The 16,319-nt window shown below is 43.2% G+C and overlaps 1 long non-coding RNA gene across 1 annotated transcript; it reads right to left on the minus strand.

Moving 5' to 3' along the window:
- Positions 1-1,984: 1,984 nt before the first annotated feature.
- On the minus strand, positions 1,985-13,050 carry LOC117520832. Its single transcript, XR_004563776.1, has 4 exons — positions 12,915-13,050; positions 7,698-7,703; positions 2,834-2,844; positions 1,985-1,996 (listed from the first exon to the last, which is right to left on the minus strand). It is a non-coding gene; the product is annotated as an uncharacterized LOC117520832 (long non-coding RNA).
- Positions 13,051-16,319: the final 3,269 nt, after the last annotated feature.

Here is a 16,319-nt window from a genome sequence, read left to right on the forward strand (position 1 = left end):
CACATCAAGCAGGAGCGAAAAACATAACCTCCCCCAACTTCATTGGCAGAGTCAATCAACAAAGAGGTATTTTCGTATTGTTAAAGTATTGCCATTGTTAAAGTATTTTAACAATGACATATAATTTCTGTAATGTTGCTTCTGTACACCACCACAATGGGGCTAAATTGCCACATTCAAGATGTGTTTGTAGTCCAGGCTTTTACATTTAATTCAAGGGGTTAAACAAAATACCACATTTTTCTATACAGTCAAATTAATTACAAGCCTTGCAATTACATAATCTAAATTGTTGAACTGCTCACATTTGTACATGGCCACCACGGTGGAGTTAGTTCAGATCTGCATTGATATTTGGTACACATTTTATGCCAGATGAACTTCCTGATGCAACTCCAGTTTTACCTGGAGGAACACACAAGGCCCTGGTCTTCAAACGAGGTCTCCCATCCTTTCTGCTAACCAGGACCCACACTGTTGGGAAGGGATCAGGCTCACACAGAGCAGACTGGCAGCTGATTAAGTAATCTAACTTAATAGCATTTCATAGCATGATTTTTTTTTTTTTAAACAAACACTCCTCAAATCGCAAACATAAGCAGCCTTAAGAAATTCAAGACACAATAAAGAAAAAAAAAATCACTCTTAAAAACAGTTGCATTCTCGATACATCCGTAATACTTCCTTGATAATCGCAATGCATCCGATCCGTTTCCTCAACACGTGTTATACATCCGTGATTGTTATCATATATTCGCTATACATTTGTTGTGTGTGGGGGGGGTGTGGCTGGAATTTTGGTGATCTTTTCTTTTCTTTGCTCTCCAGGTGGTATGAAAACTGATTTGTCTGTGGAGAAGGTGCTGGCTGAAGAGTCCTTCACCCTCATCAACATCATGTGCAGCACCTGTGGATGGTGCTCACATGCAACCTTAAAGGACTTTCAGCTGAAGCAGATAATTAGATGGCGTTCTGCATTAAGCCTTGTGTGATTAAAGCAGAATTGCTGGGAACTCGACCTTGTGATGTTCGTTTGTGAGACGCTGAGGACCGCGCCTGGGTTTGACACATCGTGCCTGTGAAGCAGGAAGGGTGAGGGACACATGCTGTCAGCACACATCAGAGGTGATTAATTGTTTTTGTGCAGCTCGCTTCTCACTGCTGTGGCGTGCGGACAAGTGATCCTCCACCTGTTGTGAGAGGCTGCTCATTTGCATAAAGCTTAAAATACAGACCTGAATGTGTTGCTGATGGTGTGTGTCTTTTGAAGGATATTGGTTGTAACTGCTGACTTACCTCACCTCTTCTATCCTTCACAGAGAGTCGGTTTGTCGTGTCCACCTGGTGGGTGTTTGGCGGTAACAGTGAGTCCAGAAGCGCCGGGCTTCGATCCTTTTGGGCGCTGGAGAGCGTGCCAGCCTTCACTCCACCAGAATGACGCTGTTTTAGTTTCTACACTTTGTTTAGCACCAGAGGGTGACTCAATAAATTGTTTTTGTTATTGGAACCGCTTTCTGGTTATTTTAGCGCTGGGTTCTGTCAGACGCAGGTCCGCTCCTCAACCCGCATCGACACATAACAACATTATTAATATATCCGTAATTCATACTGAGAATTTGTCATTCCTGACCAATTTTGTTGCGGACGACAACGAACACCTGAAATTTGTATACTCAGTTCATGCGCAATTAATCCTCTCCCCAGTGGGACTGGGCCCTAAAATGTGTCAGTCATAAATTCTTCATCAGGAGGTTATTTGGAAAAACACTCATAGAACTGGGGCTTTGGAGATGCTGAATGTTAAGTACCAAACACCTGAAAATGTAAAAGGAAGATAAAAAGTGATTTGGCACAAAATGTGTCCTGTAATTATTACCATATTGGAGCCAAGACAATTTCATTTTCAAATCTGCCCATTGTACATGAAAATCTGCATTAAATTCAGCATGACTCAATCATTTTTAAACTGTGTTAAACCTGTAACAGCTCCATGTGGCTGTTTAAGCAATGCCAGAGTTTTAGCACAAAACATCAAGTTTACATACAAATCCTGTCCACATTTGAGCTATAATAACAAGAGTTATTAAAGCAAGTTACTTTGGAATGTAAAGTATTCCACCTATGTGTTGTTGAGCAGCAGGAAATATTAATGAGGCTCTTTTATTTCTCACGTAGGCGAACAACATAAATCTAACTGGTGCACTGTAGGTGTGCTGATCGCGTTATTTTTCCTTGGTGCAATTTAAAAAAAATATACTTCTGGTGTTGATGTTAATGTGTGCAAAACAGTCTCCAAATGTATGGACATCCAAGCCAGTTATTATTCAAAAAAATATTTTTTTATTTACAGACCAAGCTCGTGATGTAAAAAAAAAAGAAAGAATGCAATGCTAAATTACCTTCGGCCATATGAGCATAAAGAGGAAATGCAACATATAGTTTAACTTGGCCAACTCATGCAGTAGCGCCAATATACTGCCCTGGTGGACAAACCCCAACATAAAATGTGAACTTTTGGTCCTGAAAGTAGGCCAAAGTCGGCTACCTTCAATGTCTTGCAAGTTTATTATCCCGAGACTACACCCTGTAAATGTAACATTGCAACAACAGAGAGAATGGATGTAATGAATGAAAGAGTGTGTAGAAAGAATACAACCTTTTTGACAACTTAAAATAGGTGAAGGTTAGCTATCTTTGAATTTGTCCAAGGTCTGTGTCCCAAGAATGCTCCCTGTGAATTTGAAGACCCTTGCAGTAATAGGAAATGACTTATGCTGAGCACAAACAGACAGATAGATGGATGGACGGATCCAAAGTCTTTGCGATACCCGACCATATTTTGGCCTCGGGTAATGAACCAAAATCAAAAGGCATGTAGTATAGTGTATGCTTGAAGAAGCCCTCTTCCACGAATTGTGTATATATATATATATATATATATATATATATATATATATATATATATATATATATATATATATATATATATATATATATACATTCGTTCATTCTGAGATTACAAACTAATTGCCCTTCTGTAATGCAGAATGGGCTGGACAAGGTTAGAACTGGACCAGTAAATGGACTGAAAGAAAAGCTATTGGTTATTTTTTTAATATGTGAGAAGTTTTTCATTCAATCTGCTGTCAAACAGCCTGAAGCCATTTTAACAAAACCTGCCACACCAGCAGGAATGTAATAGACACAATCTGACTTTGCATTACAGCCTGGAACACCAGTTTGAAGCAAAGAAGCAGATAATTGCTACATAATTACATGCAACAGCAGCCATTAGAATCGCCAATAAAAAATGTAAGGCAAAGCACAATTATGAGGGGACAGTAATGAGGACTCAATCGACGGAGACACCGTTACCAACACCAGAGAGACCTGTGTTCTCTCCCAGTTTGACTCGCATATGCTGACCCACATTCCACTATCTGGCAGTGGACATACAAGCATGAAATGACATGACAACAAAATGACTTTGGCCTTGTTTATTTGGAATTATTTTATTTTAATGCCCTTCATTTTATTCATTGTTGCTTTTCCATAAAAGCAAGAACGTGTGACATAACACTTGAAGTGTTTCTATCAAATGCGATATTTGTAGCAGAATCAAAGTTTGGTGATAAACAGCAGAAAAATGGCAGAAATGTAAAAATAGCAGAATGTGTAATTTTGATCCATACTAACCCTGATTTTCGAGTTTCTCACAGGTTTAATGTGAATGGGCAGTCCACCTCTTACAGGTTTGACACAGATTCATACAAATGATGATTAGTAGTTCCACAATTTATGGTTATCTGTCACTTTGACATTTGATTCTGCACAAAATTGAACAATTTCTTCCTTGACTAAAGCCAGTCTCCTACTGCCAATTTTTTTTGGCACCTGATTGGCTCCAATCAGGTGCCAAATCAAAACAATCGGTTACCAAGTCAGGGCATTCATTGCGTCCAACCAGTGTTTATATCATGGTCCTGCCTGTCGTGGGCTCTCGTTATGGTTTGTTGTCACTTATCAGCAGTGGTGGGCACAGCTAACCAAAAAGTTAGCTTTGATAATAACTAATCAGCTAACTGAAAAGTTATCTTTTATAAAGCTAAACCAATAAACCACCCAAAAATTTATCGGAAGCTACAGCTAACCGATAACTTTCAAAATTGAGTTTTAACACCACAATCACAAACCCAAACAATGAATCACCACTTCTGTCTTTGTGCGCTCTGACCCCTACTGGAAGCTCCCGTTTACCATGTATTTTGCAGCAGTGAAGACGTTGAGAGGCATTAAGATCATCTCTACCGCAGCAAAAGGAGCCTGACCACCTTGTCACAAAAAAAAGTCATCATTCCTTAACCACATACAGTGGTCTTGGAAAACAAGGCAGTTTTGACTTATAGTTTGATTTATAAATCAAATTCATCTGGATAGAATAACTACTTGTTGTTGTTGTTCATTCGGCTGGTCCACATTTTTGTTCGAGGTCGCCACAGGCGGATACAGCCAGAGCCGCATTGGTAATTGGCACAAGTTTTTACGCCAGATGCCCTTCCTGACGCAACTCCAGTTTCACCTGGAGAAACAATCACAGCGCGCTGGTGTTCCAAAGAGGTCTCCCATCCAAGTACTAACCAGTCCTGGTCTGCTTAGCTTCTGAGATTTGACAGGATGAGGCTTACACAGAGCAGACCAGCTGCCTGATAGAATAACTACATTAATGAAAATTCTGTCATTTCTATGAAGTTAAAATAACACACATCTTTTAATTTTAAAGTGTGTGTGTGTGTGTGTGTGTGTGTGTGTGTGTGTGCGCATTGGCCATTTCTTGGAGAATAAGAATGATAACACATTTTTCACTCATGGTGTTTGGTTGTGAAGCCATTTATTGTCAAACAAATATGTTTTTACTCTTTTTAAATCATAATGAAAATAGAAACTACCCAAATCACCCTGATCAAACGTTTACCTACTCCTGTTCTTAAAACCATGTATTACCCACTTTAACTTCAATGACAACTTGGAGTTTATGTGGTAGTTGTGGATGAGACTCTTTATTTACTCTGATGGTAAAGCTGCTTATTCCTCTTGGCATAAAGCCTCCAGTTCCTGCAATTTATTTATTATGCTGTTTTGCATGAACTGCATGTTTGAGATCTCCCCATAGTGGCTCAATGATATTGAGGTAAGGAGACTGAGATGGCCACTCCAGAACCTTCACTTTATTTTGCAGTAGCCACTGACAGGTTGACTTGGCCTTGTGTTTTGGATTGTTGTGTTTTGGCCTCGTGTTTTCTGGTTTATATGGTGGACTGCATTAAACCATACAATAGGACACTGGAACAATCCAGTCCAGAAGAAGCAAATACAGGTATCAGAGTCTGTGCTTTAGCCATATACAGGATGGGACAAATCTTCACAATGTTGCGAAGATTGAAGAAAGCAGTCCAAGGGATTTCTCTAATGTGTATGTAAAGGACAATGTGTTGGTGCGATATATATATATATATATATATATATATATATATATATATATATATATATATATATATATATATATATATATATACTGCTCCACCAGGGGATGGCAAACTTCCATTTCCCAGGCCACATTGACCAACTCTGACTGGGGGATCTCGAGGCATTCCAGGCCAGTGTGGAGAGCTAATCTCTCCGCCTCGTCCTGGGTCTTCCCCGGGGTCTCTTCCCAGATGGACGTGCCTAGAACACCTCCCTAGGGAGGGGCCCAGAGGGCATCCTTAGCAGATGCCTGAACCACCTCAACTGGCTCCTTTCTATGTGAAGGAGCAGCAGCTCTACTCTGAGCTCCCCAAGGATGACCAAGCTTCTCACCTTATCTCTTATCACCCTCCTAAGGAAGCCCATTTCGGCCGTTTGTACCCAAGATCTAGTTCTTTCGGTCATGACCCAACCCTCATGGCCACAGGTGAGAGTAGGAATGAAGATTAACCAGTAGATGGAGAGCTTTGCCTTTTATCATAGCTCCCTTTTTGTCACAACAGTACGGCAGGGCAAATGCAATACCGCCCCTGCTGCGCTGATTCTCTGGCCAATCTTACGCTCCATTGTGCCCTCATTCGTGAACAAGACCCTGAGGTACTTGAACTCCTTCATTTGGGGCAAGACTGCATTCCCTACCTAGAGTAGGCAATCCATCAGTTTCCGGCAGAGAACCATGGCCTAAGATTTAGAGGTGCTGATCATCCCAGCCGCTTCACACTCTGTGAACCCAATCCAGTGAGTGTTGGAGGTCACAGGCTGGTGAAGCCAACAGGACCACATCATCTGCAAAAAGCAGTGATGAGACCCTGAGCCCACCAATCTGAAAACCCTCTTCCCCCCAACTACACCTCGATATCCTGTCCATCAAATCATATCAAATCAATTTTATTTATATAGCGCCAAATCACAACAAACAGTTGCCCCAAGGTGCTTTATATTGTAAGGCAAAGCCATACAATAATTACAGAAAAACCCCAACGGTCAAAACGACCCCCTGTGAGCAAGCACTTGGCGACAGTGGGAAGGAAAAACTCCCTTTTAACAGGAAGAAACCTCCAGCAGAACCATGCTCAGGGAGGGGCAGTCTTCTGCTGAGACTGGTTGGGGCTGAGGGAGAACCAGGAAAAAGACATGCTGTGGAGGGGAGCAGAGATCAATCACTAATGATTAAATGCAGAGTGGTGCATACAGAGCAAAAAGAGAAAGAAACACTCAGTGCATCATGGGAACCCCCCAGTCTAAGTCTATAGCAGCATAACTAAGGGATGGTTCAGGGTCAACTGATCCAGCCCTAGCAAAAAGGAAAGTTTTAAGCCTAATCTTAAAAGTAGAGGGAGTGTCTGTCTCCCTGATCCAATTGGGAGCTGGTTCTGGTTTTTGAGAGAAAAGGAAGGTTGGAGATTGGCCTATAATTAGCTAAGATAGCTGGGTCAAGTGATGGTTTTTAAGTAATGGTTTAATTACTGCCACCTTAAAAGCCTGTGGTACATAGCCAACTAATAAAGATAGATTGACCATATTTAAGATCTAAGCATTAATTAATGGTAGGGCTTCCTTGAGCAGCCTGGTAGGAATGGGGTCTAATAGACATGTTGATGGTTTGGAGGAAGTGACTAATGAAAATAACTCAGACAGAACAATCGGAGAGAAAGAGTCTAACCAAATACCGGCATCACTGAAAGCAGCCAAAGATAACGATATGTCTTTGGGATGGTTATGAGTAATTTTTTCTCTAATAGTTAAAATTTTATTAGCAAAGAAAGTCATGAGTCATTACTAGTTAAAGTTAAAGGAATACTTGGCTCAATAGAGCGCTGACTCTTTGTCAGCCTGGCTACAGTGCTGAAAAGAAACCTGGGGTTGTTCTTATTTTCTTCAATAAGTGATGAGTAGTAAGATGTCCTAGCTTTACGGAGGGCTTTTTTTTATAGAGCAACAGACTCTTTTTCCAGGCTAAGTGAAGATCTTCTAAATTAGTGAGACACCATTTCCTCTCCAACTTACGGGTTATCTGATTTAAGCTGCGAGTTTGTGAGTTATACCACGGAGTCAGGCACTTCTGATTTAAGGCTCTCTTTTTCAGAGAAGCTACAGCATCCAAAGTTGTCCTCAATGAGGATGTAAAACTATTGACGAGATAATCTATCTTACTCACAAGTTTAGGTAGCTACTCTGCCCTGTGTTGGTATATGGCATTGGAGAACATAAAGAAGGAATCATATCCTTAAACCTAGTTACAGCACTTTCTGAAAGACTTCTACTGTAATGAAACTTATTCCCCACTGCTGGGTAGTCCATCAGAGTAAATGTAAATATTACAACCCCTGGCAAAAATTATGGAATCACCGGCCTCAGAGGATGTTCATTCAGTTGTTTAATTTTGTAGAAAAAAAGCAGATCACAGACATGACACAAAACTAAAGTCATTTCAAATGGCAACTTTCTGGCTTTAAGAAACACTATAAGAAATCAAGAAAAAAAGATTGTGGCAGTCAGTAATGGTTACTTTTTTAGACCAAGCAGAGGAAAAAATATGGAATCACTCAATTCTGAGGAATAAATTATGGAATCACCCTGTAAATTTTCATCCCCCAAATTAACACCTGCATCAAATCAGATCTGCTCATTGACATTGACCCTATGCCATGACATTGACCCTATGTGTCTTTTTGCAAGGAATGTTTTTGCAGTTTTTGCTCTATGGCAAGATGCATTATCATCTTGAAAAATGATTTCATCATCCCCAAACATCCTTTCAATTGTGCAAAATATCAACATAAACTTGTGCATTTATTGATGATGTAATGACAGCCATCTCCCCAGTGCCTTACCTGACATGCAGCCCCATATCATCAATGACTGTGGAAATGTACATGTTCTCTTCAGGCAGTCATCTTTATAAATCTCATTGGAAAGGCACCAAACAAAAGTTCCAGCATCATCACCTTGCCCAATGCAGATTCGAGATTCATCACTGAATATGACTTTCATCCAGTCATCCACAGTCCACAATTGCTTTTCCTTAGCCCATTGTAACCTTGTTTTTTCTGTTTAGGTGTTAATGATGCCTTTCGTTTAGCTTTTCTGTATGTAAATCCCATTTCCTTTAGGCGGTTTCTTACAGTTCGGTCACAGACGTTGACTCCAGTTTCCTCCCATTCGTTCCTCATTTGTTTTGTTGTACATTTTTCGATTTTTGAGACATATTGCTTTAAGTTGTCTGTCTTGACGCTTTGATGTCTTCCTTGGTCTACCAGTATGTTTGCCTTTAACAACCTTCCCATGTTGTTCGTATTTGGTCCAGAGTTTAGACACAGCTGACTGTGAACAACCAACATCTTTTGCAACATTGCATGATGATTTACTCTCTTTTAAGAGTTTGATAATCCTCTCCTTTGTTTCAATTGACATCTCTCGTGTTGGAGCCATGATTCATGTCAGTCCACTTAGTGCAACAGCTCTCCAAGGTGTGTTCACTCCTTTTTAGATGCAGACTAACGAGCAGATCTGATATAATGCAGGTGTTAGTTTTGGGGATGAAAATTTACAGGGTGATTCCATAATTTTTTCCTCAGAATTGAGTGATTCCATATTTTTTTTCCTCTGCTTGGTCTAAAAAAGTAACCGTTACTGACTGCCACAATCTTTTTTCTTGATTTCTTATAGTGTTTCTTAAAGCCAGAAGGTTGCCATTTGAAATGACTTTAGTTTTGTGTCATGTCTGTGATGTGCTTTTTTTCTACAAAATTAAACAACTGAATGAACATCCTCCGAGGCCGGTGATTCCATAATTTTTGCCAGGGGTTGTTTTAAGAAATGATCAGACAGAAGGGGGTTTTCAGGGAATACTGTTAAGTCTTCAATTTCCATACCATAAGTCAGAACAAGATCTAAGGTATGATTAAAGTGGTGGGTGGACTCATTTACATTTTGAGCAAAGCCAATCGAGTCTAACAATAGATTAAATGCAGTGTTGAGACTGTCATTCTCAGCATCTGCGTGGATGTTAAAATCGCCCACTATAATTATCTTATCTGAGCTAAGCACTAAGTCAGACAAAAGGTCCGAAAATTCACAGAGAAACTCACAGTAACGACCAGGTGGACGATAGATAATAACAAATAAAACTGGTTTTTGGGACTTCCAATTTGGATGGACAGGACTAAGAGTCAAGCTTTCAAATGAATTAAAGCTCTGTCTGGGTTTTTGATTAATTAATAAGCTTGAGTGGAAGATCTGCTAATCCTCCGTCTCGGCCCATGCTACGAGTGTTCTGGCAGTTAGTGTGACTCGGGGGTGTTGACGCATTTAAACTAACATATTCATCCTGCTGTAACCAGGTTTCTGTAAGGCAGAATAAATCAATATGTTGATCAATTATTATATCATTTACTAACAGGGACTTAGAAGAGAGAGACCTAATGTTTAATAGACCACATTTAACTGTTTTAGTCTGTGGTGCAGTTGAAGGTGCTATATTATTTTTTCTTTTTGAATTTTTATGCTTAAATAGATTTTTGCTGGTTATTGGTGGTCTGGGAGCAGGCACCGTCTCTACGGGGATGGGGTAATGAGGGGATGGCAGGGGGAGAGAAGCTGCAGAGAGGTGTGTAAGACCACAACTCTGCTTCCTGGTCCCAACCCTGGGTACTCACAGTTTGGAGGATTTAATAAAATTGGCCAGATTTCTAGAAATCAGAGCTGCTCCATCCAAAGTGGGATGGATGCCGTCTCTCCTAACAAGACCAGGTTTTCCCCAGAAGCTTTGCCAATTATCTATGAAGCCCACCTCATTTTTTGGACACCACTCCAGACAGCCAGCAATTCAAGGAGAACATGCGGCTAAACATGTCACTCCGGTCCGATTGGGGAGGGGCCAGAGAAAACGACAGAGTCCGACATTCTTTTTGCAAAGTTACACACCGATTCAGTGTTAATTTTAGTGACCTCCGATTGGTGTAACCAGTGTCATTACTGGCTGACGTGAATTACAATCTTACCAAATTTACGCTTAGCCTTAGCCAGCAGTTTCAAATTTCCTTCGAGTCGCCTGTTCTGGCCCCCGGAAGACAAGTGACTATGGTTGCTGGTGTCACTAACTTCACATTTCTCAAACAGAGTCGCCAATAACCAGTAGTTTGTTCCTCGGCGGGTGTGTCGCCGAGTGGGGAAAAACGTTAGAAATGTGAACGGGTAGCGGTTGTACACGGGGCTTCTGTTTAGAAACTACGCTTCCTCCTCACAGTCACCCAGTCGGCCTGCTTTCCCAGCTGTTCGGGATCTGCTAGAGGGGAACTAATGGCGGCTAAGCTACCTTGGTCCACACCGACTACAGGGGTCTGGCTAGCTCTAGGATTTTCCAAGTGCCAGAGCCGAGTCTCCAATTCACCCAGCCTGGCCTCCAAAGCTATGAATAAGCTACACTTATTACAAGACCATTACTGCTAAAGGAAGGCCGAGGTATAACTAAACATTTCACACCCCAGAGCCGAAAAGTGCGGGAGAGACAGGAGAATCCGCCATGCTAAACCGGCTAAGAGCTAGTAGCTGCGCTAAGCTAGCGGATTCCTAAAAACACACAAAGTGAATAATGTGTAAATAATTTAGAGGTGATTCAGCAGAGAAAGAGAGGAAGAGCTGGTCGGTTGTTCCACGACCAGGAGAGAACCTGCATTGTTCCTCTTCACTCAGAGGTTTTGACTATTGGCTGAATTTGCTTAACAGCACCTTGGAGTAGACTTTATGAGGGAGGCTGAGTAGTGTGATGCCCCTGTAATTGTCACTGTAATTGTAATTGTCTCTGGTCCCCATTTTAAATATGGGCACAACCACCCCAGTTTGCCAGTCCTTAGGCAATGTCCCAGACCTCATCGTAATGTTGAAGAGATGTCTCATCAAACACAGTCCCTCCAGACCCAGAGCCTTCAGCATTTCTGGCCGGATCTCATCAACTCTTGGGGCCTTGTCACTGCGGAGTTGTTTGAGTACCTTAGTAACTTCCACCAGAGAAATTAATGAAAATCCTCCATCAGCTTCCAGCTCTGCCCCTACTATAGAGGACGCTCTGGTCTGAAGCAGGAGTTCCTCAAAGTGTTCCTTCCAGCGGAGGATTACATCCTCATTTGAGGTCAACAGAGTCCCAACCTTACTGTAGATTGCTTGCATGGTTCCCCATTTTCCCCTCTGAAGGGGCCTCATGGTCCACCAGATGCACCTTGGTGCCGACCAAAAATTCTTCTTCTCACGGTTGCTCCAAACCCCTCCCACACCCGCTGCTTTGCCTCCCCACAGAAGAGGCTGCCACCCGTCAGGCCTGTTGGTACCTTGCAAGATAACATATCCTGGAAGGACTCCTTCTTCAGTTGGACGGCTTCGCTAACCACCGGTGTCCACCATTGTGTTTGAGGGTTTGCTACCCCTTGAGGCACCTAAGATCTTCAGGCCACAGCTCCCCGCTGCAGCTTCAGCAGTGGAAGCTTTGAACATTGCCCATTCTGGTTCAATACTCCCAACCTCCACAGGGATGCTAGAAAAGCTCCACCAGAGGTGTGAGTTGAAGATCTGTTGGACAGTGGGCTCCTCCAGACATTCCAAGTTCACATACACTATCCATTTGGGTTTACCAGGTCTGTCCAAAATCCTCCCCCACCCTCTGATCCAAGTCACCACCAGATGGTGATCAGTTGACAGCTCTCCCACTCTCTTCACCCGAGTGTCCAGAACATGTGGCCTCAGATCAGATGATACAATCACAAAATCAATCATTGATCTTCAGCCTAGGGTGCTCTTTTACCATGTACACTTATGAGCATCCTTATGTTTCAACATGGTGTTTGTTATGGACAGTCCATGACTAGCACAGAAGTCCAAGAACAAATGACAATTCAAGTTTAGATTTGGGAGGCTGTTCCTCCCAATCACTCCTCTCCAGGTGTCTCTGTCTTTGCCCACATATGCGTTGAAGTCCACCAGCAGAACAATGGCATCTCTCACCGGAGCCCCATACAGGGCTCCATGCAGGGACTCCAAGAAGGCAGAATACTCCTCACAGCTGTTCGGTGCATACGCACAAATGTCAGTTTTTCCCCCCGGCCACCTGAACCCATAGTGAGGTGACGCTCTCATCTCCTGGTGTAAACTCCAATGTAGCAGCACTCAACTGGGGACTTGTGAGTATCGTTAGCAACTACAGAGAAGAATAAAGTCCAACCCCTATCGAGGAGTGTGGTTCTGTAGCCGAGGCTATGCATGGAGACAAGGCCCACCAGATAACTGGTATCGCTCCACCTCCCGCACAAGCTCTGGCTCCTTCCCCCACAGTGAGGTGATATTCTACACCCCCAGAGCTAGCCTCTGCCACCTGCCGGTCTGCCGAGGCTTTTACCGACTGGCTCCATGGCAAGTCCAGCCACCAGGCATTCGCTGACAGGCCCTCATCCAAGCCTGGCTCCAGATGGGGGCCCTGGGCTTCCTCCGGGTTGGGTCACATTTCCTCTGCCTCGTTCTGTCATGGTGTCTTGTGAACCATTCTTAGTCGGCCTCTCGCCTGAGTCCAGTTTGCCATGGGAGACCCCTCCCAGGAGCGCAAAGGCTCCAGACAACACAGATGTCAGGTTCATAGCAGCAGACAAACCTCTCCACCACGATAATGTGATAGTTCTCAGAGAGGGACATCTTCAACTGCTTAGTCCAATTAAGGGTCGCGGGGGGCTGCAGCCTATCCCAGCAGTCACAGAGCGTGAGGCGGGGTACACCCAGGACAGGACACCACTCTGTCGCAGACGCTCTCTCTCTCTCGCTCTCTCTCTGTATATATATATATATATATATATATATATATATATATATATATACACTCAACAAAAATATAACGCAACACTTTTGGTTTTGCTCCCATTTTGTATGAGATGAACTCAAAGATCTAAAACTTTTTCCACATACACAATATCACCATTTCCCTCAAATATTGTTCACAAACCAGTCTAAATCTGTGATAGTGAGCACTTCTCCTTTGCTGAGATAATCCATCCCACCTCACAGGTGTGCCATATCAAGACGCTGATTAGACACCATGATTAGTGCACAGGTGTGCCTTAGACTGTCCACAATAAAAGGCCACTCTGAAAGGTGCAGTTTTATCACACAGCACAATGCCACAGATGTCGCAAGATTTGAGGGAGCATGCAATTGGCATGCTGACAGCAGGAATGTCAACCAGAGCTGCTGCTCGTGTATTGAATGTTCATTTCTCTACCATAAGCCGTCTCCAAAGGCGTTTCAGAGAATTTGGCAGTACATCCAATCAGCCTCACAACCGCAGACCACGTGTAACCACACCAGCCCAGGACCTCCACATCCAGCATCTGAGACCAGCCACTCGGACAGCTGCTGAAACAATCGGTTTGCATAACCAAAGAATTTATGCACAAACTGTCAGAAACCGTCTCAGGGAAGCTCATCTGCATGCTCGTCGTCCTCATCGGGGTCTCGACCTGACTCCAGTTCGTCGTCGTAACCGACTTGAGTGGGCAAATGCTCACATTCGCTGGCGTTTGGCACGTTGGAGAGGTGTTCTCTTTACGGATGAATCCCGGTTCACACTGTCCAGGGCAGATGGCAGACAGCGTGTGTGGCGTCATGTGGGTGAGCGGTTTTCTGATGTCAATGTTGTGGATCGAGTGGCCCATGGTGGCGGTGGGGTTATGGTATGGGCAGGCATCTGTTATGGATGAAGAACACAGGTGCATTTTATTGATGGCATTTTGAATGCACAGAGATACCGTGACGAGATCCCTGAGGCCCATTGTTGTGCCATACATCCAAGAACATCACCTCATGTTGCAGCAGGATAATGCACGGCCCCATGTTGCAAGGATCTGTACACAATTCTTGGAAGCTGAAAATGTCCCAGTTCTTGCATGGCCGGCATACTCACTGGACATGTCACCCATTGAGCATGTTTGGGATGCTCTGGACCGGCGTATACGACAGCGTGTACCAGTTCCTGCCAATATCCAGCAACTTTGCACAGCCATTGAAGAGGAGTGGACCAATATTCCACAGGCCACAATTGACAACCTGATCAACTCTATGCAAAGGAGATGTGTTGCACTGCATGAGGCAAATGGTGGTCACGCCAGATACTGACTGGTATCCCCCCCCAATAAAACAAAACTGCACCTTTCAGAGTGGCCTTTTATTGTGGCACAATAAGGCACACCTGTGCACTAATCATGGTGTCTAATCAGCATCTTGATATGGCACACCTGTGAGGTGGGATGGATTATCTCAGCAAAGGAGAAGTGCTCACTATCACAGATTTAGACTGGTTTGTGAACAATATTTGAGGGAAATGGTGATATTGTGTATGTGGAAAAAAGTTTTAGATCTTTGAGTTCATCTCATACAAAATGGGAGCAAAACCAAAGTGTTGCGTTTATATTTTGTTGAGTGTATATACAGTGGACCCTCCGCTATAAAGCAGTTCAGCGTTCACAGCCTTGCATTTTCGAAGATTTTTTTTGTGCAATTGTTGCAAGCTTCTTTTTTTTTTTACAGTGCATTGTGTTCTGCGTCCTCATCAGGCAGGGCCGTTCGCAGCACTGGTCGGCATCACCGCGATTGCTCTCACTGCCCCCGATGCGCTTACTGAGTCCGCCCCCCGTCTGCTGTGTGGAGCTGCGGCCAACTCCAACAACAGGTCCAGAGACTACTCTCCCTGTTTTGATGCAGAGTGCTCCGGCAGCCCGCAAGGAGTAGACTTCTTGTGGAAAAATCCACAGCGCTGCATGGTCTCGGGAACCGCAGCCACAGAGCTCCGTGGTCACTGACATAGGTTTGTATCTTTTTAATGACTTGGATTCTTTGCTGGTCCCACATCCGTTCCCCGCAACTGTAACACCAGAGGCAGTGAGCGAAGGGAGAGCACGCGCATTGTGTTCTGCGTGTGTCTGTTTCTAATCTTCTCACCCAGAAGAAAAAGAGCACCAACACTACCCATAACTATGTTCTTCACTCGGAAAAAGAACACCTGCACCCGAGATGCACTCAGTGGAAAAAGACGCTACAGCAGAGCGGCGCCAGTACGAAGAGGCAAGGTCAGAGGAACTGTGAAATACTGGTGAGTCACGATTAATAATTTCTTATGTGTCCAACCTCGTAGGTTGATCATTAAAATTGAATTCATTAGTTCTAAAAGCCATCATAATTATTAATAGGAAAATGTTCTATTTTTATTTCTCAAAAAAATGTTTGGGCCTGAAAACAGGTTTTGATCTTTGGTTTCATTCTATAATACTGGACTTATTTTTCTACTGTTTGAACTTTGAGAGTGTTTACACAGGAAGAGAAAAGTGAGAAGAATGTTAATGCCTGTTTGAGAAAAGTGTATAACGTGTGTAATGAGGGGTTTTACAGCCAACATCTATAATAATTGTAAAAAATAATGTTGACTACTTTGCGGATTTCACGGGCCAGCACCTGTTCAGACCTGTTTGAAGTTCACCAGTGACCATCTGGATGATCCAGAGGAGGCAGGGGAGAAGGTCATGTGGTCAAATGAGACCAAAATAGAGCTTTTTGGAATCAACTCCCTTACTGTGTTCAGAGGATGAGAACAACCCCAAGAAACTGTCCCAACCATGAAGCATGGTGGGTGGAAACATCATACTCTGGGGGTGCTCTTCTGCAAAGGAGACAGGATGACTGCACTGTATTGAAGGAAGGATGGATGGGGTCATGTATTGCGAAATTTCGGCAAACAACCTCCTTCCTTCAGTAAGAGCATTGAAGAT

Source organism: Thalassophryne amazonica, chromosome 11 (assembly GCF_902500255.1).
Source record: "Thalassophryne amazonica chromosome 11, fThaAma1.1, whole genome shotgun sequence".
Lineage (NCBI taxonomy): Eukaryota > Metazoa > Chordata > Actinopteri > Batrachoidiformes > Batrachoididae > Thalassophryne > Thalassophryne amazonica.